The sequence below is a fragment of the Dermacentor silvarum genome, chromosome 1, assembly GCF_013339745.2.
Source record: "Dermacentor silvarum isolate Dsil-2018 chromosome 1, BIME_Dsil_1.4, whole genome shotgun sequence".
In the NCBI taxonomy this organism is placed as follows: domain Eukaryota; kingdom Metazoa; phylum Arthropoda; class Arachnida; order Ixodida; family Ixodidae; genus Dermacentor; species Dermacentor silvarum.
The window spans coordinates 236,022,714-236,048,950 of NC_051154.1; the positions used below are offsets into that span (position 1 = coordinate 236,022,714).

At 48.2% G+C, this 26,237-nt stretch overlaps 1 protein-coding gene and 1 non-coding gene across 2 annotated transcripts in view; both read right to left on the minus strand.

The window, feature by feature from the left end:
* LOC119437942 (substance-K receptor-like) overlaps nt 1-26,237 on the minus strand; it is a 355,162-nt gene that overhangs the window by 179,973 nt on the left and 148,952 nt on the right. The window lies entirely within an intron of this gene.
* Trnat-cgu (transfer RNA threonine (anticodon CGU)) lies at nt 15,867-15,938 on the minus strand. Its single transcript has one exon. It is a non-coding gene; the product is annotated as a tRNA-Thr (tRNA).

A 26,237-nucleotide genomic window follows, 5' to 3' on the forward strand; every position in this document is an offset into this window, starting at 1 on the left:
GGTTAGCGAGTTGAATGTGCTCATCCTTGACCTCAAGCCAGGACGTTTAGGCAGCACAGCAAGGTAGTATTGATTACAGCACATCGATGTTCGAGCGCTGTCATTAAAAGCTACATCAAGCGAGCAGTGCACGAGCGCGCGCTGCAGCGCGATTCGCACGTACATACGTACGTTACTGCGAGCTTATATGCACTGCATCAGTTATTTATCAATTGCTAGACAGATGGCCGCTACTACAGCGCAGGCATAACTACTTGTCTAGCGGCATGCAGTCAACAAAGATTGCAGGAGACCCGCCGTTTCGCGGCATGTCGAAAGACCGCTGCCGTCGCGGCGCGTACGATCGCGCTCGAGCAGTTCGTACACCGCGGCATGCTGAAAGACCGCTGCCGTCGCACCGCGTACCGTCGTGCGCTCGAGCAGTTCCGTACACATGTCTGCTTATCGCTGCTGTGAATTCATTTATAGAAAGCATTTCCTCGCGTTTGTGCGCCTGAATCTAGCAGCGTGCAAAGCTTACCTGAAGTTCAACTTCGCACGTGTGTGACTCGCTTCACTTGCGATTGACACCGCGCGAAAACTTCGCCGCTTATTTCTTGAACGGCGTACACGTATTCGGCGTTGCATAATTTCTTGCCTTTACGCAGCATGCCACCCATGCAAAAGTCTTCGGCGCCCAATATTTGCTGCAAGCCGTGGTACAACACAACCGAAAGTGGCGGGTCCATATTGTAAACGTGCTTCCCGAAGCAGACAATCGAGCTTGGTACTACCCAGTTTCGGATTGAGGGCGCTTTTTAGCACCGTTTTTGCAGCGCCCCCTGGGCAACGCAAGAGCCCCATTTTTGTTGTGGTTTCGGATTTGCGAGCAGCGGCGGCTTCGTCGTAGAGTAATGCTTCGTTCCGGGTTTCATCATTTCCCACGTTTTTCGCGGCTGCAAAGTCCAACTGCGCAGCATTGTGGATTCATGGCTCCTGTCAAAGGATTTCACGGTAAGTTCGAATGAACTTGAATTATTTGTTGTGTCAGAAAGCTGTTCATCTACGAATCACTGATCCCTTACAAAAATGGTTCTTGAATTTCTGATTACATCTCGATATGTTCTTGATGATACATCAGAGTGTTATCATAAACTCAACAGCTGATGACTTTAAACATCAGGTTGGCAGCAGTCACTCAGTACAGAATACACATCCTGATTTCTGCAGAGAAACCTATGCAGATTTGCCACTTATGTTCCTGATGTATAAACACTACAGACATTTAACATCAAGTTGTCAGCAGTCACTCAGTAGAGAATACACATCACAATTTCTGCAGATAAACCTATGCAGATTTTCAGCTTATAAGCCTGATGTATAAACACTGAAGACATTTAGCACCAAGTTTCCAGCAGCCGCTCAATAGAGAATGCACACTATGATTTTTGTAGTTAAATGTACAGAGGTTTTTATAGCGTTTACTGATGTATAAACACATCCTATATAGATATATGCTCTAACCCATTCATGCAGTGTCCTAATATAATAAAAAACGAAGATTTTTTTAATAATTGGTTTGATAAAGCAGAGTTTCAGATTGTCGCTTCAATTAAGTGCAACTGTGGCAATTTTTGTAGTGAACAGACCGCAGATATTAGTGATGTTTGACTTCTTTTTTTTTTTTTTTGCGCACGTGTTCTCACGGCGTCATCGCGGTTAATATGGGCCAAACGGCAGGATTTTTGATGGATACGGCGAGAATTTTTTTTTAGTTTCGCTAAAAATGCATAAATTTCGGGAGCTACGATACGAGACATGTTCAACTCGGAACCAGCGTGCGCGGTCGCCGATGCACCGCGACACAAGCCTGCGCTAGCCCACCGGCGACACAAACATCGGCTCGCAAAATAATTTCCTGCTAGATAAAGTGATGCGTACATTACATTACATGAAAAGGGATGTCTACTGTGAAACGTTGAGCACCAACGAGCTAGAGATCCGATACTTGACCAACTCAGCAGCATGTGCACCGCGACATACGGTGCACGGTCAGCTATGCAGACATCGCAGTCGACAGCGCCGCGAATATCACCGTATATCTTCTTTGTGTGAAATTATTGTGAGGATAAGGTAAAGTGCCAACAACGGTAACAGAATATTGCAGCTGCTGCCTGTCGGTAGTTCGTTGCGAAGTGCCGTGAGCTTCGAGCTACGAAGGTAACTGGAAAAGGCCTAGCGACGATGTCGGCGCCCCCGAGCGATCAGCGGTGCTGAAGGCTGCCGGCGATATGACACAGTGACCGCTCTGCTGTCGTTGACTAACCAAGTCGCTGTACGGCTGCCGCAGAAATTCAAGACTCATCATCTGCCGTTCGCTAGCATAACAGCCATCGAATGGCGGCCCGCGAACGGCAAACGGCGCGCGGCAAACTGCAGTGGACGCACCTGTACACCGCGAGCCGGCTCGGACACGTACTGCTTCGCAGCGGTTTATGGCCTATACGCGCTCAATCCGCACGCCCGCTCCGCATGCATGCGGACTGGGGCGGAAGCCTGTCCGTTCGTCTGGACGGGCGGACGCACTTTTCTATCCGCATGCCTGCTCGTCTCTCATTGGCTGGTACGAGGCGGACGGCGTAGGACGTCATCACGGCAAACATGGCGCTTGCTCGAAGCGAAGCGAAGCGGTGACGCGAGGCCTAGGCTACAGCCGCGTCAGAAACAGTCTATTTTGCTCGTTCTTATGATTCTTACTAGAGTTATCCAGCACCCACGAAGATAGTCGTTGAAGGCAGCAAGCCGGTGTACCCTCCCAGGCTTCATCAGTGCGGGCGATTAGGCGAAATTCAGTGCGAAATTAGGCAAGAACATTTTCGAGCAATCTCATCAGTATGTATTTTGTAAACGCTAGCGGTGGTTTTGTGAAGCGCCATCCATCCGCAACTGCTTAGAAGCGAGAGCTTTTAGAGAGGCTTAAGTCATCGACGCGCCCGTGCTAATCAGTAGTCGCTAAATGAAATGCATGTATATATATTGCGGTTTTATATTAACAGGTACGTGTGCTGTTGACGTGCCTATTAGCTTACTGTATTGTTACAAGCATTGTGTTGATATTTAATGCTTAATTTCGTAGACAAGAGGCGCTCCCACTGGCACCTACTGGTGGTGAAAACTTCATGGCTATATATACAGCAAAGCAGGGGCGGTATTCTGTAGGAGTCTGCCTAGTGGACTGTCCATTTCGGCTGTCGCTGATTGGCTGCTGCATGACGTGCGACAGCCGAAATGGACAGTCCACTCTTACAGAATACTGCCCCAGATGTCATTGCGTGGGCACAAGCAGTGTTTCTGTGGAGGTGTATTTGTATGTTAGGTTTAGTTGTCCGTGGATAGTATGTGATGTTTCAGGTGCCATGATGTGATTTCCGTTGTCCCGTACTAAAAAAAAAAAGAAAAAAACATAGGCTCGAAAAAATGAAGAGGGAAGAAATATTTTCCTTCTTTTTGTTTTTCAGTGCCATCTATCGCTTTATGCAGTGACTACTGTGTTTAGTGATCTAAGCCAACGCTGTCGAAGCCTTTCCGAAATGTGGTAATCAAGAATGCACCACAAATGCAGTAATCAAGAATGCACCACAAATACAGTAATCAAAAAAATGCATCAGAAACGCGGTGGCCAAATACATGCAGAAATTTATCAATAGAGACCGGATTTTAGGCAAATGCCTTTTTCTTCCCTTGCGCTCCAACCCCCCCCCCCCCCCCCCCCCCCCCTCTTTGATATATGAGCATGAATTAGAGGTTAAGAAGGCTTTTATAGTGTTTTTATAGTGCCTATAAATGCCTATTTTGGCGTTTGTGCCTAAATGCCTATAAATGCCCATTTTCAATATCGATTGGGGCCCATATGAGCACTATTTGGCCTCAAGTTTCGCTTTCGAGTGCAGTTAGAGGCCGTTATTCATGTTACCGGGCAACATTGTTCGGAACTCTATGGGGTTCAACCTAGTCCTTTAGTTCAACCAACTCCCTGAAAATAACTGCTAGCAGCAGTGAAATGGGACGCGCCGGCCAGCATACGCCGCCGCGCTGACATTGCGCGAGCGGTTGGCGAATGCGGAACCGCGGAGAGCCGTCAGGGGAAAGGAGAGTGAAGAGCAAAAGGAAAAAAAAAAAGTGATGTGCACGCGGCTTTTGTTTTGTTTGTAATTTACTTTGTAAGGTGTTCCCTGCCGGCGGGCGTTCCTTCTCGGCGTACGAGATCATTCTTAGTGAAAAGAGGCACAATTTCGAATCCAAAAATCTGGAGAAGATGGTATTTTGCTATTGTTTCCACAATCTTCTCAATGATTCTTAGACTTCGTTCCGCGTGCTCTCCAAACAGATTTCTTCAAACATGTGCACTTCAAATGGGCCGAAGTGTATTTGGCAGTGTTGGGACGTCTTGCCTGTACAATTCGGATAATGTCATTGTATACGAGAAAATTGCGAAGAGTTGTACCTAACAGTCGTCATGTAAGAACATGCTAATTTCTTAATAAATCGTTGTCTCTCTTGCATTTGTTATTTGTCTGTTTTTGTTGTGTCTTAATTTAATTGCGTCAGGCAGACATAAAGTATTGCTTTTTTTAATCAGTATTCCCAGCTTTCAAGTATCCTTTTTCATGCCTGTTTCACTATATGCGACGCTCGAGTACAGTGGCCATTGAACATGAATATGAGCAGTGTGCTTATTGAATTAAGCAATTGATCGTCATTAGTTCAGCAGTTTTATGGGACAATTGCACGGCTATGTTCAACTGTTGGCGCCTTTGTGCCATCAAAGACAATAACATTTCTTGTTTTCCTATCGTAGATATAGGCCACGCACGTCTTCGTTTGAAATTATTTGCATTTATGTAAAATTTATTGTGCCTATATTTACGACGTTGGAGGCCTAAAACGTTGTTTTGCTGCCTATTTTTGGCGCCTAAAACGCGCTTTTTTAATGCCTAAAGATCCGGCCTCTAGTTATCAAGTACTCATCACAAAAAAGCATCAGAATGAAACCACAATTTTGGTAGGTTTGATGAGAATTGTATACAGCTATTAATCAGACTTTCAGCAAAAATTTTTGTAAGGGATCCACCGCCCGCCCGTGCGCCTGCCTTTCTGTATGGCACGCTTCCTTGCTATATGTTAAAATTCTACACCTCATGCGAGTGCTTTTGTTACGTTCGGCCGTCGCTATTCTTTCTTAGCACGCAACTGAACGGCGTAGCTTGCTCTATCGCCCCTGGGAACTTAAAATTAGTCGCCGAATCACCGGCCGGTGCTTGCTTGTCACTTCGTCTAGCCGCTCACACAGTCGATATATGTAGTTGATGTGCCTGTGCGGTGGTGATTTGCATAGTGTGTCGTTGCACGAGTGTTTATCGGCATTGACGGCGTGCTCATGTCTCCTGCGTATACTTCCCAACTGCTAAATAACAACGCGCGAAAGCGCGGCCAGAGATGCCACCCGCGCCTTATACCGGCGTCACACGACCACTTTTGATCGCGATCAAGCCCGATCCGGATCGAAATTATCAACTGCGATTGGCTCCCTCGTGCAGCTTGCACAAAGGGGCCAATCACGACCGAGAAATTCGATCCGGATCGGTCTTGATCGCGATCAAAAGTACTTCGTGTGACACCCGTATTACACTGGCGCACCGGCGTTAAACTTAAATTATGCGCCACTGCCCAGGACGCGGCTGACTAACGCTGGAAATAAATTCGCAAGTCAGCTGCGGTTATCACAACACGATTATCTTTTGTTGGGGCATCGCACATCGTTTCCAACACTGGCGCAAACGAGGCACTGGTAAGGCTGCAAGCAAGGTTCTGACTGGTATTGTAGAAGTCAAGCTGCCCTACTTCGACAAAAACACCACTCGCGGTTGCGCGCCAGCCGGCACGGCTCAGATATCTTGCTGGAACGCGCCCTGGCAATCCGTATGTTACTCTATGGCCTGGCTGCGATTTTGTAGCGATGCCTTATGACTTATTCTATACTAGTGTTATCATCCACCGCTCACGGCCGGCTGATCCCGTTGATAACGCGAGCGGACCGTCGCTCTGACCACTGACAAAGCGCGATAAGCGCGAAAAGGCATTATTACTGGAAAGGCATCGCTACAAAATACCGGCCCACGCGTGTTTGCGATTACAACGCCGGCGCTCCAGTAAAAAACCCGTACTCGCTCGCATGTTGTTAATGGATACGAGGTCTGTACTTCTGCGTTGTAGAGAGGCTCGAGGAGCTGCCTAAGTCGGGTCGTGAGACACTAATTTGTACAGGTGTCCTGCGGAGGAATCGTCGATAATGGGCCACAATTGACAATAACTCTCACTACAGATATTCGATGCAGAAAGCGGGCCCGTGTCGCACTTTGGTTTGCCCTCAATACACGATCGTTGTCATCGAAAGACAGCGTTATTAATCCAAAAGACTTGCGCATACTGAGGAATATTTAGAAGGACGTTGTGCTTGATAGAAAAATTAACATGCAACATACCTGCACAAATACAGTGCAACTGAAAACTGACCTTCCTTTGTTTTTTTGTTTTTTCAAGGACTATCCTGAGTATTCATGTAACCTTTATGGAGTATCAATTATTACTGCATGAAAAACATTTGGTGATGTTAGACAGAAAAGGAGAAAGCTCACCAATAAATGTTGAGCTCCTGATTCTCATACAAGAGCCAAAAAGGTGGTTTTATTCATTATTCTGGCTAATATCTTTCTTTTCTAACGGACTGTATGAGTTCCTCTTTAATTAGACCACCTAACAGACGGCTACAGCTCTTTGGAATGCTGCACAAGACAGAAGGAAACCAGTCGCACCCACAAGCACCTGTAGCAATCGCTGGTGTTGCAATTCCTTTCCTTCCGTCTGTTTATGTTGCATTACTTTACGATGTTTTCATTATGCATCCGAGCTGCTGTACAGCACAGCAACTATACAAATTTACAGTCACGATGTCTCACAGGTGAGATCCCTCATGCGCCATTTACGGTTCCGATCCTGAACTTGCATGCTGCATTTATATTACCGTTTACCCATGGTGCGGCATTGGCAATGTTGGGAGGTATTACGGCATCAATGGTAGTTTCTTGTGGTATATCATTTGTAATATTGGTAATAAGTACGGCTTCAAATGTTCTTGCTTGTGGTATGGGATTGGTAACGTTAAGGAGCACTACGGCTTCAAAAGTAGTTTCCCTGAGTTACGGCATTGGTAGTGTTGGTTGGTAACTATGGCTTCAGTAGTATCATGCATCATTACGGGAACTTCCTGGCATCAAGAGTTTGCAGGTTGTTATACCGTAATATGACCGGACTTTTTTTAACAGTGGACCACTTCGCTGACGTTCTCACGTAGCGGCAGTCGCCAAATTTCTGTGAAAGGTAGCAACCGCGACCTCTGTTTCCCTGGGGTCAGTTTCAGGGACGCCATGTAGTGTTGAGAGGCCACTGGCACTGCCACTGGCAGCGGAGCGGCTCCAGCATGAAATGTGCAACCTGGCGACCGACACAGGATTCATCGGCGAGCTGTTATGCGCGCTATCAATGCACTCGCATGATGAAAAACAGGCCAAGCACGAACGACGTTACAAACCGCGGATAGGACGACCAGAACGTGTGGCGCTGCCCCGTTCTGTCAGAACGAAGGACGTTGATGGGGAATGAGAAAGATTATGGCGCTCAAAGTAACTGTGCTCCTACTAGGCCTTTTAATGCAAAAGTATTCTCTGCCGAGCTGCAGCGAAAATCTTTCATGTACGCACTTCACGAAATCATCAGCAATACGCAAAAGAAACCTCCACCTTTTAAGGCCTTATATGTCTCCTCGTTCAGTCGACCTTCAACATACTTGAGCGAAAACCGTGTCGTCCAAGCGAAATCTGACGATTACGACTCGGTGTAGTCGTCATCGTCAACTACACCGATCCGGCATCGTGTCTTACCTCTTACGCCACAATTCTGATGGTGTGCGGGTCACCGTCGTCATCGTCTTCTATATATTTAAGCAAGCAACGCTCGCGCAACAATTCTGATAGCGCGCGTGTCACCGTCGTGATCGTGTTAAGTAAGATAGAGTTAAATCAGGACACTCAAACCCACGACTTTTGGTGGGAGTCGAACCCTCGAGCTTATGCGGGAGTCAAAGCCACCACTTTTGGCGTTAAGGCGAAGTTACGGCACAATCATTATAGAGTTAAGGCACTAGAACCCACGGCCTTTGGTGGGAGTTGCACCCTCGACCTTTGGTAGGAGTCGTACCCATGACCGTTGGTGTTAATTAGGGTGAGGTTAATTAAGGCACAGTTAATTAAGGTAGCGTCAATTAAGGCACTGGAAACCGCGACCTTTGGTCGGAAAAAGTAATAACACATTCGAATGAGAATGGGCCTCTTCGATTTTCCACTTCTGGCTACCGAGGGCTGCCAGAGCCAGCCGGATCTAAAGCCCCTATATAGGGGCTTTAGCGATGAGCGCTCGCCGCCATCTTTGTGGGGACTTGACGGATTGCAACGCGGGCGCTTGAGGACTTTTACCTCGCTACTGGCTTGCGTCGAACGCTAGCGCACGCCTCCCCGGCTTACGTGGTTTTGAACTTGGCCTCAGTGAGCGCTCGCGTACTCATCGGCGCGGTGCATGGATCACCGATTGCATTACTTCTATAGCGTTATCTTACTATAGGGTTCTAACGCACCGTTTCGCCTTGCGAGGCGGTGCGGCGGCGAACCATTCGCGCAAGTTGTCCGCGAAGTTGTAGACGCTCATTCCCACACATTGCGGTGTCTTTGCGGTTCATATTTCTCTGGTGGTATCCCTTTTCACATCGCCCGCGTATATGCGGCGATATCTCTTTTTTCTGCAGTTAGCCAAGGCGTCGCAGCTAGCCCGTGTTCGCTCCGTCTCTCCGTCGTATGCTTTGGTGGTAGCTCGAAACCGATGCGTTCTAACTATATGTATAGGCCGTTGATGTTAAAGGAATGCACTGGTTGAGATGAGTAATGGCCACACGTACATTAACTTTATTAATGTTCTCATGATCGACCAATACTATTTTTAGTGTGAAGCTTTTCGCTGGTCACAAGCGGCGTGCATTTTCAAGCGCCAGCCGCTGCCCCAGCCAAAACAAACGTTCTGAAATCGAATTCAAGCATGTCGGCACGAAATTTTATGCGTACAAGACTTACCCCATATCCCGCTTTTTCGTGTCTTGTCAAATGATTTCAAATGTCACCGGTGGCCGACGTGATCGCCGTGACCAGGTATCCTCGAGCGACCGCTTTCGCTATGCACTTTTCGCGTCTAGGCATCGGACGCGTCGCACGCCGTTTGTTGCGCTGTGCAAAGTGAGGTGCCAGTGCGCGTCCTGTGCCGAGTCGCGCGAAATCTTGCAAAAGTGATCGTATTCCCGAATGCAACTATACATAGCTTGCACGTGACGTCACATCCGCGGGCTCGCTGCCGCTGCCGCCATGCTTGCGAACCGCTTGTCGCTATAGTCTGACGCGCGCGCGCTGCAAGAATCCGTCGAGCAGTTGTTTTCTCTGTGTCGTGACAGGCCGTCTTCCTTGGACATGCCAGCATTCGTCTTTTCCTTGGACATGCCAGCATTTCCAACTGCACGGCCCTTTTGCGAGGACTACTTCGCGCAGTTGATTGGATCTGCGCGTGTACGGTACAAAGAAAAGATTCAACTGTGCGAGAACGTCGATCCCTATACACAATGCGCCTGGGAATGGACACAAGTGCCGACGCCAGTCTGTTGCCTAGTGTCACTCACGGCGACATCGTCAACTACTTGGTATTCGCCACCAGCTTTGTGACCCTGGACCAGATGAAAGCCTACAAATAGCTGGAGTCCCACAATTATTTCACTAGTGGTTGGGTGAAGAGTTTGTCGGCGAGGAAGTTGGGAGAAGACAAAGTGCTCCTACTTGGAGAGGTAAGCGCAGAGTTTTTTTTTTATCACTTTCAAGGTCTCTCACCTGGTTGTACATAGTTTTAAAGCATCCGCCGCGGTGTCTCGCTGGTTATGACGCTCGGCTGCATAACCCGAGAGCACGGGATCAATCTTGGAGACGAAACTCGGAAAAGCGCCCGTGGCGCGCCGTGCGATATCAATGCACGTTGAACCCGTGGTGGTATCGAGCCTTCCATTGCGGCGCCAGTCAATTAGCCCATTTGTTGCTTGTTAAACGCCAGATACGCTATCACACCATTATTTTCAAGTTTCGTCAGCGTCTGTTTCTCCAGTCGGGTGCGGCGAGACGGGCCGATCGGCACACGGCTGGATCCCTGTCGCTGCCGCGTCGGCCTCGGCACGCCGTTCCTGCAATTCGGCTTCCCGCTTTTCGGCGTCCCCTTGCCGCTTTTCGGCGCGTCGTTTTTCCAGGCGTTGGTGTCGTGAGGGATCCGTGTTCATGGCGCTGTAGCCGAGGAGAAGCGACGGAGCCCAGTCAGGGTCCGTCTCGTCGAACAGTTTAGGTGGCTTCCCTAAGAACGCGAAATGAACAAAGTTACAAAACTAACCTTTCGTAATATATCGCCGTTATCACGCTGTCAAAGTCGAAAGGAATTATTTACCTGCAACGAAGTGTGCGCCGCAGACTCGCAGGTTGCGGTTCTCGATGTCTAAGTTGGCACGTTTAATGCGCGCCAGCCATATATAGGCTGCGCCGCTTCGTGCTCAACGCTTTCGTGCGCTCGCACATGTTCTCCACGATCTTCGGTAATGAAAATAAGTTGCTGTTAGTCGGTTTTTTTTTTCTCCCGCGGGTGTCACTGCGGTTGGAACAACCAAATATCATGCACATGACCATGGCGGCAACACGTCTTGCGGGGCTTGCAACGACTGTGGGAGAGTGAGCGGTTCATATATGCATGGCGGACGCATATCCCAGAATTCCTTTCACAGACGTCAGTGCAAGGTATGTATATATTTTCAAGCTGGCAACGCAGAAATGGGTCGATTACGCCGAGCGCGCGGCGCCCACGCCGGCCGCTGCCATGCTGGTATAGCATGTTTACGTTTATTCTGCCGCCAGCTGTCCGGGTGTTCGATTTTGCAAACTTCGGACAACTTCGGGTTGTCTTGGGATCCCAGCCCACGTGACTTCCTAACAGAACCGGAACTAGCTAGCTGCTGTCTGGCTGCCAGCGGGATGCCAGAACTCGGAAAATCGAAGAAGCCCAGTATTTAATGAATGTCTCTTGAGCGCGCAAGCTTTCGCCTTCACCGTCTTTGGCGTATGCTAAAGTGACTCAATTTTTTTTTGCTCTGAATCCTATTTATTGGTCATTATAACATACAATTTACCTTGCGTGCCCCTCACACCGACAAGACCGTATTTTCGAGTTTTTTTTTTTTTTTAGCCAGTAATCTGTCATTTTTGTTTCTCTCGTGTTCTCCGCATCCGCGTTGGAGGTCAATTAGGAGTTTGTAGGGAAGGCGGTGAAAGCAGATGGCGCCAGTCAGCAGCGCCGCCTGCCTAGGAGCCCCGAAGGGGTCTGTTGACCAGGGCGGCGGTAAGAATGCGCAGGCGGCGTCGGTGATGAATCATCACTAAGAACAGACACCGAATAGAGGCTGTTTCGCCACATATACCCACTCACGGCCGTCGCATCGGATATACCTGTGACGCCTGGTAGCCTCCGCTGCACAGCAGCGTAAACAGAACCCCAGAGGCTTCTAGGTGTCAGAAAACCTGGCGTGCTTGCTATCGCTGTCATTGCTTTGCCCTTCGAGCGATACTATAATTAATAAATGACTGTGCACATTTATCGACATTGTATTTGTGAATTGGCAACAAAGCTGTCATTGCTTTTTAAAGTACATGTTTCACTTTCGTGGTATGACTAATTACTCTGAAAGAGAGGTAAACCAATTTTTATTTTTAATGAGAATATCGTTCTTTGCCTACTTCAGCAGTTTTGAGCGTATCTATATCTAGCCAGGCTCTTATGCCGGCCCAGTGGCCCAACTTATCTACTTGGCTTGAACTCCTGCTGGTCGTGATGCCGTCGTGGTCTATCCACTGCCGTCAATCCGTCTTCGTGTCTTACTCTCGTCATGTCCGTCGTTGCCACTCCTTCTTGGCCGACCCAGTCGCCCTAGTGTAATAGCTTTAGGCCGCTATAGGTAGAGTCTCGTGGTCGGGATGACGTCGTGGTCGTTGCATCGCCGTCATTCCAGCTTTTGTCATCCGACACTCGTCACACTATCGTCGTCACACAGACGTCATGCAATCGTTGTCACACCGCCATAGTAATGCCGTCGTGGTCGTTCAAGTGTCATTCCAGCTTCGTGATTTGCCTGTCGTCATGCTGTAGTCGTCACTCCGTTGACTCCGACCCAGTGGTCCAAGCATGCCTAATACCTTAAGCCACTAGGCGTTTCTTCGGGGGCGTGATGCCATCGTGGTAGTTACATCGTCGTCATCCCAGCGTTGTCATCCGACTCTCGTCACGCCATCGTCGTTATACAGGTTTCACGATACAGTCATCGTCACGCCATTCTCCACATGCACTCGTCGCCATCCCTCCGTCCTCATGCCGTCGTCACGTCATCTTTATCACTGCATCATTGTGCATTCGTTCTCGTACCGTCGTCGGGATCTCGTCCCCGTCGTTCCATCGTCATCATCGTGACTTCGACATGCGACTGTTGTCATGCCGTCGTCGCCAAGCCACCTTCTTCGATGCATCGACTTCATTACATGTTCGTCATTTCATCGTAATCATGCTGTCGTAATTCAATTGTGATTAAGCCGCCGTTGTCATGCCATCATCGTCACTGCGTCATTGTCACGTACTTAGACGATATTATGCATCCTTTGTTATAGCGTCGCCGTCGTGTCGTCTTGGTCATGTCATCGCCGTCATTCCCGCTCCTTCATCCGGTTTCCTCGTATACCGCCGTCGTCACGGCATCGTTGTTATGCGCCATTGTCGTTCGATTAATATCATCGTGACTGCGTCGGCATCATACAGTCGTCCTCATGCCGCCATTCTCATGGGCGACCTAGGCAAGCTGAGTGCCATAACAAAGTAGGACGATATCGGATGTATGTGGCATATAGCCGAAGCAATGAAACTCTAAAAGTTACCATTACACGTGTTAACTAACGTGACTTCAGGAATATGGTCTGTCGCTACGATTGCTCGATTTCTATTCGCATTACCCTCGACAGGCATCGTGAGATATGAGTTCTGCCGTAATTTTTTATTTCGTAATATATTCCTGGGAGGCACAAGACTCGTTACAATATGCTTTTGAGGCTTTAAAAAAAAGATGCTGTAGGGCCCGCTTAAATGTGAGGCTTGGTGTACTCAATGTGCAGCTGTGTGATATGATGGACGTGGTATTGCTGGAGTTCCGGATTTATTTCGTCCGTCTGGTGAGCTTTAACGTGCACCTAAATGTAGGTATACAGGAGCGTTCTTGCATTTCACCATAGCTCACTGTAATTTCAAACCTCTGGGGACGCGCCCGCTGTAACCGGGAATTGAACCGCTGCGGAGGCGACGCGGCGGGTCTTGAAGCACCAAATGGCTAGGCACGGCTCAAGGGTCAACTGTTTAGAGTGAGCGAACTAGCCAGTGAAACGGGTAATCAACTAGTCATGATCTTTATAGGAGCTTGCCCACCGAGCGCATGCGTGGTGGTCCCGACTACCGCAGCCATCTGGAATAGGGTGCCTCGATCGCAAAAGCGAACGCATCAAAGCGAACGCATCGAGGCACCCTAACCTCGAAGTCACTGCCTTCTTCTTGTGCGTAGGCCAGGCTGCCCTTTGAAAACAATAAAAGGCACGCTCGCCTGTGGCGGTTGGCACTTGCCCGTGCTATGTAAGTTAGGAATTGGAATACTGAATGTTGTTTCGCTCAAGGCTTTGTTTCCCGCGCAAACTTCGTCGGGGTATCATCGCTTGCCACCTCTCGACGAAACTGTATGCGCGACTCCAGCAAAAACTATTGTTACGTGCAGAGAGACAAAGGAGCTAAATACGATGTATTTACAAGAGCAGCACTGCCAGAGGTACTAGAATCTAGTACTAATACAATCTACTATACGTACCTTCAGAACATGCTTCCCGGACGCAAACAATAAAATAATTATGACAGTAGCTAGGACCTATAACAGCGTTTCTGCTGCGCCGTGCCGGTTGTCGTATCTACTAAACCACAACCACACCTTAACGACGAAGGGCGGCTTTTGGGCAGCGGTTGCTGGGCCACGAAAACCTCCGGAACAAGCAGCCGCCGCTCTCTCCCTCAGCTGCACCTTCTTCCGCCATTTGCTCTCCTCTCACGTTATCGGCATTGTGGCAGCGAGCACTCGCGCGCGGACCTCTCCCCCTTCGAACGGGGTTGCATATCATCGTCAACAGGAGCGGGCAATCGACCAAGACCTAGCTCAAAATTCAGACATCGCAAACGAGAACGGAGATCTCTTCATTTTTTAACCGTGCCGAGCAGTCATGGGCATCGAAACCCGGCTAGCTCTGTAACACCGTGCTCGAACACCTTCCTGAAAACGTGTAATAACTCGAGCGATTAGACTTCCTAGGCGCTCTAAGTTAAAAGAAGAAAGTATAAATTAACCAAACAAACATTCTCTCCGGCAATTTGCCAAATGTACGGCAAGCCCCCGAGGCATTTGCACGCGAGCGTGATATGGTCGAACCTGTGCTTGGCCAACGCTGAGCGCTATTTTCTTTGTGCCCACTTCCAGCCCTCACGGACACGGGAGTGCGTTCAACGATCATCCTGTCAAGTCATCCAAGACCCGCGCCTGTGTACGCGAGGCACCGGGGTCATTATTCACAGAATTTGACCTTGATGCACGTGACCGAAGAAGTGAGTCGGGAACAGAAACATGTTCTCGTGTTTGTACTGTGCTCCCTGGAATACAAGGAAAAGCAACGAAGGAAGGACGCTAGAATCGACAGCCCGTCGACGTAGTGACAGCGGCCCGAGACCGGTATATTGGGGCGGTGACAGTGAGTTATCACGGGTCCGGAATACAACCGCACAGTCGCGCACTTGTGCGTTTCTTTCGTCTCTTATTCACGTTGACTTACGCTCGGTTGTTGTAGCTTTGACAGTAAACATGGGAACAGGAGCAGCAGGAAACGTTCGGTGCCTACGCCTTTGACAGGCAGAGCTCTTTCTTGCTCCTACAGAAACGGGCGACAATAACTTTTATTTTATCACTCGGTTTTCCAATACCTTCTCCGCCTAGTCACTTGTCAGGCATTTCCTGCAACTCTTGCAAAGCAAGTGCGGTCATCTCAAGCGGAAGGCATGACCGCAAAGTGAATACGAGGGAAAGTGTAGTTGAGGCAACCGCATCACGCGCTTTTTATTCAAGCTAATTACACGATGGATTAAGTGTGTAAATTTAAGCACGCAGTTCTTTCGGACCGCATTTCACATGTAATACATGTGTTCGGCATGGCGTTCCTATGGGGCAGTGTAACTGCACACTTTTCATTGAAATGAAAATTTGCAGTTGTTGATGCGTTGGTTGGGATATATATATATATATATATATATATATATATGTATATATACACCGAACGAAACTGTTGGGTAAATAAACCTATGACAACCGCGAAGTTGTGCGAGCCTCATTTTTCTAATACGCTTGGCCCAATGCAAAATCCAGTTACTCTCTCTCTCTCTCTCTCTCTCTCTATATATATATATATATATATATATATATATCATAAGATGCCAACAAAACAATGACGCCAAGGCCAACACAGGCGAAATTACTTGTACTTACTAATTGAGTTAAAGAAATGAAATTAATGAAAATGGATGAAAAAACAACTGGCCGCAGGTGGGGAACGAACCCACGTCTTCGCATTACGCGTGCGATGCTCTCACCATTGAGCTACCGCGGCGCCGTTCTCCCATCCACTTTCTGGGGTATTTATGTCTTGCACCTAGAACCAACCCTGGGAGTGTTAGCCAGTGCCACCACTCACAAACCTATGCGGCGGATGTGGAACATCCTTTCTGCCGCAGGCGTCACGAGTACGTGATCTTTTTGGGTGAAGGCGACTTCACAGCAAGGCTTCACAGCAAGGCTTCTAAAGCAAAGGTAATTGCATTGTAATAACAATTATACAGTAATGAACAAGTACAAAAAAAACGTAACAAAATTATACAATATTTAGACAATATTCACAAAAAAGTAAAACAGAACCTACATGGTGAGGGACGGAATACGACCGTCGTGATGTCATGTTAAATTTTACATTGCTTGCACCACTTGTGTTTGTCCACGTAGAACACAGAGAGACGTGTCATTCATTTCTTCATTACTTCACTGAAGAGAACCCAAATGAGCAATGCTTTCTGACGACGCAATTTCTTTCTCTCGTGTCATGTTAGGTGAACTGCCACGAACGCAGAGGGGTAAGGTTAATCACCCGTTTCCTGACTGCGTCGGTATAGGGGATCCGATTGTCCCCATTTCCTGCCTCATCTCTCTCTACTCCCCCTATAACATTGGACTCGACTGCTGTTGCGGGTGAACAAGGAGGCAAGCGCGGCAGCTCCTGCAATGCGTGTGCGCGGGGTCACGCTTAATTACGGCGTCCAGAAGGAATTGTTGCGTACCCCAAGGCGCGTCAGAGGGCTCTACCGAAACGTCGTTGGCGTCGCCTATCTCGTCTCCCGCACTCCTGCCGTGAGCTCTTGTGACCACTCCATGTCGCGACGTGCAAGGCAGCAGCAGCAGTACAAAAGTCGAAGGAAGAGGCAAAGCTATATTGCTCAGCTATATGTGCCTTCTTGAACTGCCATTACCAGCATAACGAAAATTCTGACTGGAAATCACCTATACGTTAGCAAATTGTTATCTCGTTGAAAACTGCGCCATCTGGAAATAGTGGTTTAAAAAAGTAACGGTGTCGGTTAAATAGACATTTAACACTGGCTTTCATAAGATTGCATGGCTTTCATAAGATCGCTGCTATTTCTTGCGGAACGCTCCACTTGGCCAAATGTGGCCGGCCGTTGTATTTCCAACAATGTAAAACAAGCCTTCAGAGATAACTGAAAACACGTACACGCTCCATTATGAACTGACCGATTACCAGTAACGTAGAAAGAGATGAAAAGGCATATAGCGGCGTCCGCGGCGCTTCTCGCATCGATGTTGCAGCGATTCGACATTCGCGCTCAGAGGATACCTAAAAGTATAACCTGTCGTTATGGCTATACAGCAGTCAGCTGTAGTCTGTATAGCGCGTCACATTTCGTTTCCTTTCTTCGCGTTCCGGAGGGGCGCTCAGGCAAGACCGGTCGCTTGTCGAGGACACTCAGTGTGTCGTCCCTCTCTCCTCTTTCGTTTCTCCAATGGCATGGACGAAGGACAAAAGAAGCAGCAGTACTCTGCCGGCTGCGGCTCCCACGGGCCGGCACCGGCTCTCTTCTTCCCGGTGGTGTCACGTGGCGAGGGGAACGCAGGCGCGGGAACGCGATCCGTCAGGTACAAGTAATGACGCACAGCCGTGCGGCAAAGAGAAACCGTTACAGCAGTCAGGCTGTTGTCACTTCGCACGCTGTGTCGCAAAGCGTGACACCTCCGTGTGCCTCGTCCCCGATACTTCAGTTACGTGGTCGCGACGGTCGTTTATTTGCAGTGCACCTCCCCCCCCCCCCCCACCTCTCTATGTTTTTATTGTGTTCCTATATTCCTTCTTGTTCCATCAGCTTCGTGTGCGCCCTCACCCAGATTTTTTTTTCTATTTGTATGTCGGTTGAGCCGTCGTGCGTCATTGAACCGAAGTTGTCGAATCTACTTTCGCACACGCTAAGTTGGTCCCCGATGCCGCCTTCTTTTTGGGCAACGCGAGGGAAGGTCTGCTCTGGCCTGGCATCCACGGGGCGCAGAAAAGAATTAGCCTCCCCTTTGGCCACGCTCTAACTTTTCGACCGCAAATACGGCGCTGACGACGCGTATTTGCAGCGCCGCGAATGCTGGGTTCTAAAGATAAAAGTCCTCGGGCCATTTTGTGCGCCAAATTACATTAGGACACGCCGGGAAAACTTCTTTGCTCCAGCTATTTCTTTGTGGCTGTCCGAAAACCGAATTGCCATCTGGGAAAATTATATTGCACGACGGCGACAAAGTGCGGAGTGTAACATGATATGATGTCATCCAGAAGACAAGAGAGAGCAGAAAAAAAAAGTTTGCTCCAGTTTCGGTGGCTCACGTCTATAGCAGGGTTGAGTGTTTTGTATTTTCACTACCTTTTTATGTCTTTTGTTGTTTTCCTTACCTATGATTTTGGGATAGCCGGCCATATCTGTGGCCGTACTATCCCATTGTTCACATTTAATAAATAGCAAGAAGTGTTGATGTGTATTTTTATCAGCAAGAACCTTCTTCCGCACGTGGGCCCATGTCGAAGAACGCTCGCATAAATAGCTGAAGCAAGAGTGAATGGCACTGCGTGTCCTACTTCGCGTCTGGATCTTCAGCGTACTTAGGCTAGAGAATTGAGGTTGCCGCACTGGCGGATCCAGAGGGAGGGCCCTAGACAACCCTGCTCATGCAATGATGCAACGTACCGCACGAGACAGTCGACTGTCCGTGGCAGCCAATATATCGCGAAATGAAAACACGTATACAGCTGCGCTCAAGTTTCAGCATTAGGGAGTATAGTAATCGTCGGTGAATTTTTGTTTTCTCGCATAATTTGCCCACCGACACACTCGCCTGTAGTCCAACGCGTCCTCTTCGGAAACTTCTCCCTGTTGCAGACGCAATTCTCTGGTTGCTTGCGTTTTGCGCGCGTTCCTTGTACGCGCAAGCGACAGCAGGCTGTCGCTTGCGTTCTAACTGCGGCTCATTAAGACCAAATCGAAACGTGCAAAGCGTCTCAACGCGCTCGCTCGCCCGCGAGAAATTCGTAAGGGTGTTCGATATGCCGCTTGTCAATGCCTACGTTGGTGGCGTAATGGTTTCAGTATCGGGCCTCTGTACTACGCGTCGTGTGTTCGAATCCTGCCGTCAGACAAATAAGCGGCGTTTATTTAATTCTTTAACAAACATCGCTGTGTTTAAAATGGTTTGATTTGCTTACAAAGTTACGAAGCCGATTGAAGGTCGACGTTGAGGCAAATATATGTGCCAGCCAAGGTAGTTATAACCCATCACTCCGATGCTGGATGACAAGATATCAAGTCCGAAGTTCGTGCGCCCACAAGTAGGGGGCGGTAAGCGTACAGAAGTTTGTGTCTTCACAGAAATTCACCTGAGAGCTATTTTGGACATTCCGCCATTTTCTTCAGGGCGTGACGTTTACAAAATGGCGCCGATAGCCCCAATTTGCCTTCGTAACGTGACGCAAATTTGACGTTTCGCCTGAGAAACTGCAATGTAGGCGTTGAACATATAGCGTTCTTTATAGTTTTCCTCCCCAGTAAAAATAAAGCAGCTAGCTCAAAGCGTACGATTATTCCATCCAAATCGTTTCTCGCTTCCGTCGCCTGCATGCGCACAAGCTGTCGTCTGCTTCATTAATTAGCTAGGATGCGTGTCCTCGGGAAACGGAATGAGTCATCGTATATTGGCGCCCACGCACTTGCTTTCTAGCTTGAGACAACATACGCGACCTACCAGTGATGATGAGCGCACGCTCTAGGCCGCGTTATCGCTATCTCGTGGAACGCAAGTGACTCAGACCGACTCGTCTGGCTCAGAAGCGGCCGAATATCATCGATAGCGTTCCGCGCGCCACAGGCATCCGCTTGCGCGACGCAAGCGCCGGCTCTGCCATCTCTTGCTCACTTCGCTTCTTCGTCGCACCTCGAGAGGAAACTTCAAGGCGCCGCCTTGCGTACGTTTCTTTTTATAAATTAAGAAGTCGCCGCTGTCGTAGCCTTTGATGAGGCGAAAAGTCATTGATATTGATTACAATACAAACGCAATAGTGAAAAGTGCAAAATGTCGCAGAAAGTTTGCTAGTTTCGACTAATATTATTTCAAATAAACGTGTTTTTAATAAAGATGATGGTTCAAAACCCAAATGCCAACACCACCCGAGAGCGATGCAAATGCCTTGAGCACGCGTTGTCAACAAAATATTTTCATGGCCCCAAATGACAGGGAAAATGCGGCGATACGCATGCATGTCTCTCGACTGCCATTGCATATGGCCGCTCATTACCATAATTCGCGCGGCTCGTCGCACCACAAATTATGGCGGAAAATCTCTGCAATGGCGGCCCAGCGCAACGTCACGCAACGTCAAATTGACGTTTACGAAACGGCCCTTCCTGTGACGCTTTTCACGGGATATTCCTTCAGCCAATCAATAAGCTGACATGCCGGCTATCTTGGAACGCCACCACATATTCGCGAAATTGCAGATGCATTGCACGGGTTTCTGCACGCTACCGTCCACTTTCTTTTTAAAGCGCTGAAGTCGCAATGTAGGTGCCAAGGACCACAAAAAAGTATTAATCGATAAAATTTGCAGCTCCACGTCACGTTTCGTCATTCTGATGAAAACGCAAAATTGCATTTTGCAAAACTACCGTTTCCCGGCACAAATTTCAAAACACGTGACCTCTCGACAGCCAATGAGAGAGTGAACATGGCGGATAACGGCGGCCGTGCAGTCGCCATGCGTGTCAAGAATAGAACCTCTGTTCAAGCCTAGATAGCGGTGCGGGTTTTTTGGCATACGAAACGGAAGGAAAGTGACCCTGGGCACCTAGCCAAAGAACGCTACGCATCATAAAACTAACGGATTATTACTTTTACGTTACTTTCTTCACAACATTTATTGACATCGCGCAAATTCCAGAGGAGTGGGCAGCACGAGACACCTGAACAGCTGCTTTCTGTGGCTGCCAGCACGCGGCGACACAAATTTATACTAGCACCAGTCTCTGCGGCAGCTTGCTATCTCATAAACAAGGACCACTTTCCATTGTTTGCTTAAAAACCTGGCAAATAACTGTGCCAAGTGTTACATTGAACGACATAATCTCCAAAATGTGATCTTTCGGAGAAACTTGAGCAAGAAAAATGCAGCGGTAAGCGCAAAATTGTTTTCGAATATTTTAAGCGAAATATGCACGTTTGTGTATTAACGTCCCTGAAGACTTCAGGCAGAAACAGTGCACGGCGGGCAGACCCAAAAGAGCGACTTCTGTAGCCCCAGCCACAAAAGCATCGCCGTCTATCGACAGCGTTCGCAGTCGCTTTGACAAAGTTGTGTTCTCACTAGGGCACGTTCATTTCACGGTCTCTGCAATAACAAACAAACTAACAAACAAATATACGTCGAAAAATGGGAAGAAACAGCACCACAGCACCTGAAACTGTAATGGCGCCTGAAGGAACAGCATCCTGGAGAGTGCTGAAGGTTCACTGCGCGTATTTGGGGTATGCGGGCGAAGAAAGGCGTTTCAAAACCGGCAAAAGAAAAAGAAGAATAAAAGAAAAGAAATGAAGAAAGAAATAATGAGCGTGTCACGGCGCAAGGCTTTCGTTTTTCAGTTGTTCGATCACCGGGTCTGATTATGCCGTTGAAGTCGATGTGCCACGAGGCCGTAATTATCAGGTGGGCGTATAATCCGTTGGGTGGACATAGCGCTCCGGTTACCGGAAGTCCGCCCTCGACTCAGCTGCAATCGCAGGCAGCGGCGGAGCATGACGGCGAGGGTATCCTTGCAAGATCAAGTGGCGGCAGCGCCCTTTTAACGCCCGAATCTTAATGAAGCTCTGGCTGTAAAATTCACCGGGCAAGAAAGCTCGCACTCGGGCGCGTTATGGAACAACAAGGAAGAAATATCATGGCGGCGGCGGTAGAACGATTGAGTTACTGATTGAACCAAGGTAACTAATGTTTATTATTTTTAAAGTATTTTTGAAAGCATTTTGATGGTCCGCGGAAAAAAAGTTTAGAAGAAGGAACACTTTAATGTCACTCGGTACTGAGAGTGTCTGAAGCTGCAGGATCGGCTCGCTGGGGATCAGGTTATCAAATTTTTCTCCGGTAAAAAGCAACAATATTTATATCGAATAATTCAAAGAAGAGCTCCTTACAAAAACACCCGCAGAAATATGGGTGCTTGATGAAGAAAGCGATATTAAAAATAAAGTTTTCTTATATAACCTCCTCAAGGCAGCTTGGGGACATGATTGCTTTTCAAGTCGGTTCTTATTACTGACTGACATGTTACGAACAGAGAAAACGAATTTCTTTGAAGGTTACGGTTTTATGCCAGGAGCAACACCTCCGTATGCGCGGAGAAAATAAGCACCTCATCATGTTTAATATTGTAAAAAGTTCTTTTTCTTTACAGAAACACGCGGCTCAACACAGAACAGCGTGTGATGGATTGCCACGTTGACGCTGCATTCTGGATTTTCATGTTATTTCGCGGTATTCTAAATGCACTTCATGGTTGCAACGGTCTCTGTCTAATCAGTGTCTGCTTGCTTGAAAGCACTTTCATACAATTCCGCATGTACGTGACATCCTATATCCGGGGTGATTATGTTGCGTAATCACTACTAGGTAAATTTCAGAAGGATTGAAGAAAATTATGAATTCAGTGTACTGCAAGGGGTCTCGGGAGGCTGTATTGACACAGTACACCAGCAAAACAACGTTAAATACCACAGGTGGAATATCAGGCAAGGCATAGAGCGTCACAGGGTGGCAAGAAGGAAACGCAGGATAGATATCGCTGTATCGTTAGACTCCAACAACACGTAGTAAACACTTTTTTTTTAGGTTGCTCACAGTTTGCCTCGGCAGCACATGCTGTCATGTTTCACTCTGACGCGATATTTTTGCTGCTGTACCCAGTTCCATTACAAGAAAAAGAAGCGAAAAGTTCTGCCTTCGAATAGGCACACATGCCCAAAGTTTCGCACGAATTCCATTCTGGAATTTTCAGGTTGCTAATATTTCAATTGAAGACACATAAGATGAATCGCGTATACCAGCCGCTATGCCTGTGCCAAACGACAAATAGTTGTACACACTCGAGGTAAGCTGCCCAGCACGCCAAACGCGAAAGTTGTAACAGGGACGCTCCAGTGTTTTGAACATACACGGAAACAGAAGGCACTGCTAGGTCATTCCAAATGTTTGTAGCTGACAGCCAATAACACAAGGTCGTCGTCGTCGCATTCGTCGTGGCCCCACAGCTATCGCCCTCATTAATACTATCGTCGTCTATCATTCTTACTTCATGTGTTTCAAATTGTACATAATTCTATTTTATTTATATTTAGACGACGTTTTTTCATCATCATCGGTATCATGTACTCCTTTCCCCGAGTATGTCGCCAGGTATGGTGATAAGAAATGTAGCTCGGTCAGTTATTTGCCGGCGATGTGCGGAATGCACCATCGGGATGGTTTGCGTGACACCACTACCCGTGGAATGCCCGGCATAACCTAACCCAAAATCTATTGACATTTCGGAGGAGGCTTCAGAATTACCAGGCAACGAAAACGAATACACAGTCCGCCACGAAAGCGTCCGTCACGAGCAATACACGGTTTTCAGACTTGAGCCATCGTAATATCATTAACTAAAAACAATTGTGGATGACCATCCCATCGACACAATAAGGAGAATTAGAGTGCCGAGCGTCGCGCTTTCCGAGGTGTAAATAATTAGGGAGCGTGCGAATACTCAGATATATGCAATAAGAAATCGAAGGCAGATTTATTTGCTTCGCAAGACGAACAGGTAATATTAAATTCTTCGAACATTTATCGAATATTTCGCGAACATTACTAGAATGTAAAAGGACTAGGAGTTGTGTTTTCCGGCAACATTGTGAGGCGTCGAAAGTCCGTGTTTGGAGGTCAACGGTAGAACATGAACAACTGATTGTACGTATGGAGCACCCTCAACAGCTTGCGGCTGATCGCTGAAGTCCTTTAATGCGAGGAACGTCAGGCGATTTGCAAGTGTCAACGCCCTACCATGCATGCAGGGGATGTCAGTTCCTGCAGTGTACAACACGGGAGAAAAAATATATATATTCGTGGATCGCAGCCCGACTGTACCTTGCAATAACATGCTATAACCATACCAAGACTGTTTCTTTTTGTCCACTTTCTCTGCTTTTTCTTTTCCGTACGCCCTTTCTTCGAAGCTGCACATGCGCCCTTGTCCCGATGTGCATGCTCCTAGCACATCGAAAAAGCGGGTTGTAGAACTGCGTAACCTGAGAAACACTTTATTACTATGTTAACTAGGTAGTAGCGGATCGTATTTTGCTAAAACATCAGGCTAGATTCATATCACGAAACTTGGTGAATTCTTCAGATGAGCGTTCTATTCTTTTTGGCTGCCACCTTAATCTTTTCCCAAATTAATGATTTTTTTTTGGCGATAGATGGCCTCTTGCTTGACTCAAGTTACGGTGTTGACCGTAACCGATATCAGCGGGAAGCTGAAGAGCGAAAAAAAAAAAAAAGTCGCAGTTTCGCCCAAAAGGCAAAGCATTGATTGCGAGAGCAAATTATTAGACAGCTACACGAAGTAAGGTTAGTCGTTTTATCAGCTGCATAACCGCAGTAAACATTCGCTTACTAACGAAATTAACAAGCACGTTCTCACGCGCGCGCAGCCACACACGACCACATCTCACTCAGTGACCGCGGGCACTCGCTGTCAGAACGCTGGCGTGATGACCAGCGGCAGCAGCGGCGAGCGAGTTCTTCTTCAGTGCTGCCTCGCGTTTCAACGCGAACTAGGCGCGCGCGAACACAGTGCGCACGAAGCGCGCGAAGTTGGCTAGTCTTCGAGCCCACCGCAGAATGCCTCCAAGATAGGACGCACGCGGCCACGTTCAGCCGCCGCAGCTGGCGTAGAAGAGGGGATAAGCACTAACCTGCCCCCTCGCCCCCACCCCTCTTCCTGCCTTGCGGGCGTGGGAGGACGGCTCGCACCCTTCTCGCTTTCCTCCCTTGCGAGCGCGAGAAGACACCGCCGCATCAAACCACCGTCCTCGGCTCACTCTCGCAAGCTATAGCTCACGCCTACAGCGTATACGGCTCGCTGCCGCGATGTTATTGCATTTGGACTTTATACGGAACATCACGGTGACGCCAACGGCGACGCCGATGGCAATGGCGACGACGGTGGCCGAAATTCGCCTGGAGTGTCCATATTCGACTTAGCTCAAAGTTGAATTGTGATTTCAACACCTCAAAATTGAATAGCGGATCCGCGGCGTGCCAGACAAGCGTGATAACGATGCGCGAAGGGAAACGACGAAACGAATGGAATAATCAAGAGAAGCAAATATCCGCATAGTTAAGCTAGATATCACTGTCAATGCCTCATACTTTGGGCGAGACCGCTCACAATTTTTGCATTTTAAAGCCTAGATCCGTCCGTCTGTGCGTGTGTGTGTGCCTTAATAAGCTCGAAGATGGTCAATATTCAGAGGCTCGAAGGCAGCGCTGCAGTCTTTACCATCAGCCCTGCGGCGCGGACCACAGGAAGAACTTGGTATTAGAGATTAGAGAGCCAATCCATACCTTGATTGAGCAAGGAGACCGCGTGACATTTCAGTGGCTTCCACGTCGCTGCGGTGTCATAGGCAACGAGCACGCTGATAACGCTGCTCGGTCGGCTCTTCAAGGAGACAAAGAAGAGTCTATATACTTATCAAGGACAGATGCCGCTAGAAAACTTCGAATGCTCACCCGCGGCATGACGTTCTCCATGTGGAATACACGAAGTTTTCAAAGCAACCGACTGCACCCCCTAGACTCTTCTCTTCGCCTCCGCATGCCAGCTGGTCTCTGCCGACACGAAGTTACCCTGCTTTATCGAATATGGCTAGGAGTAGCCTTTACGAAGTATTTTGCTTGCAGAATCGAATGGCCGACGACGCCTCGTGCGATGACTGTGGCAGCGAGGAGACTCTTCAACACCTTCTCTGTGACTGTCCTCGCTACAATTTACAGAGACGAACGCTCGCAAGCACGATAGCACGCTTGGACCAACGACCGTTAACAGGAGAAACCATTTTAGAATGTCGACATCTCAAGACATCGCAGCGGAGGGCGATGAGAGCTCTGTTGCAGTTTTTAAAGACTACAGAATTGGACAAGCGGCTGTAGCCTGAACTGATATTTACAGTCCTACAAGTGCTATACTGTGCTGTGCAGTGATTGTATGCGGTGACAGTGACC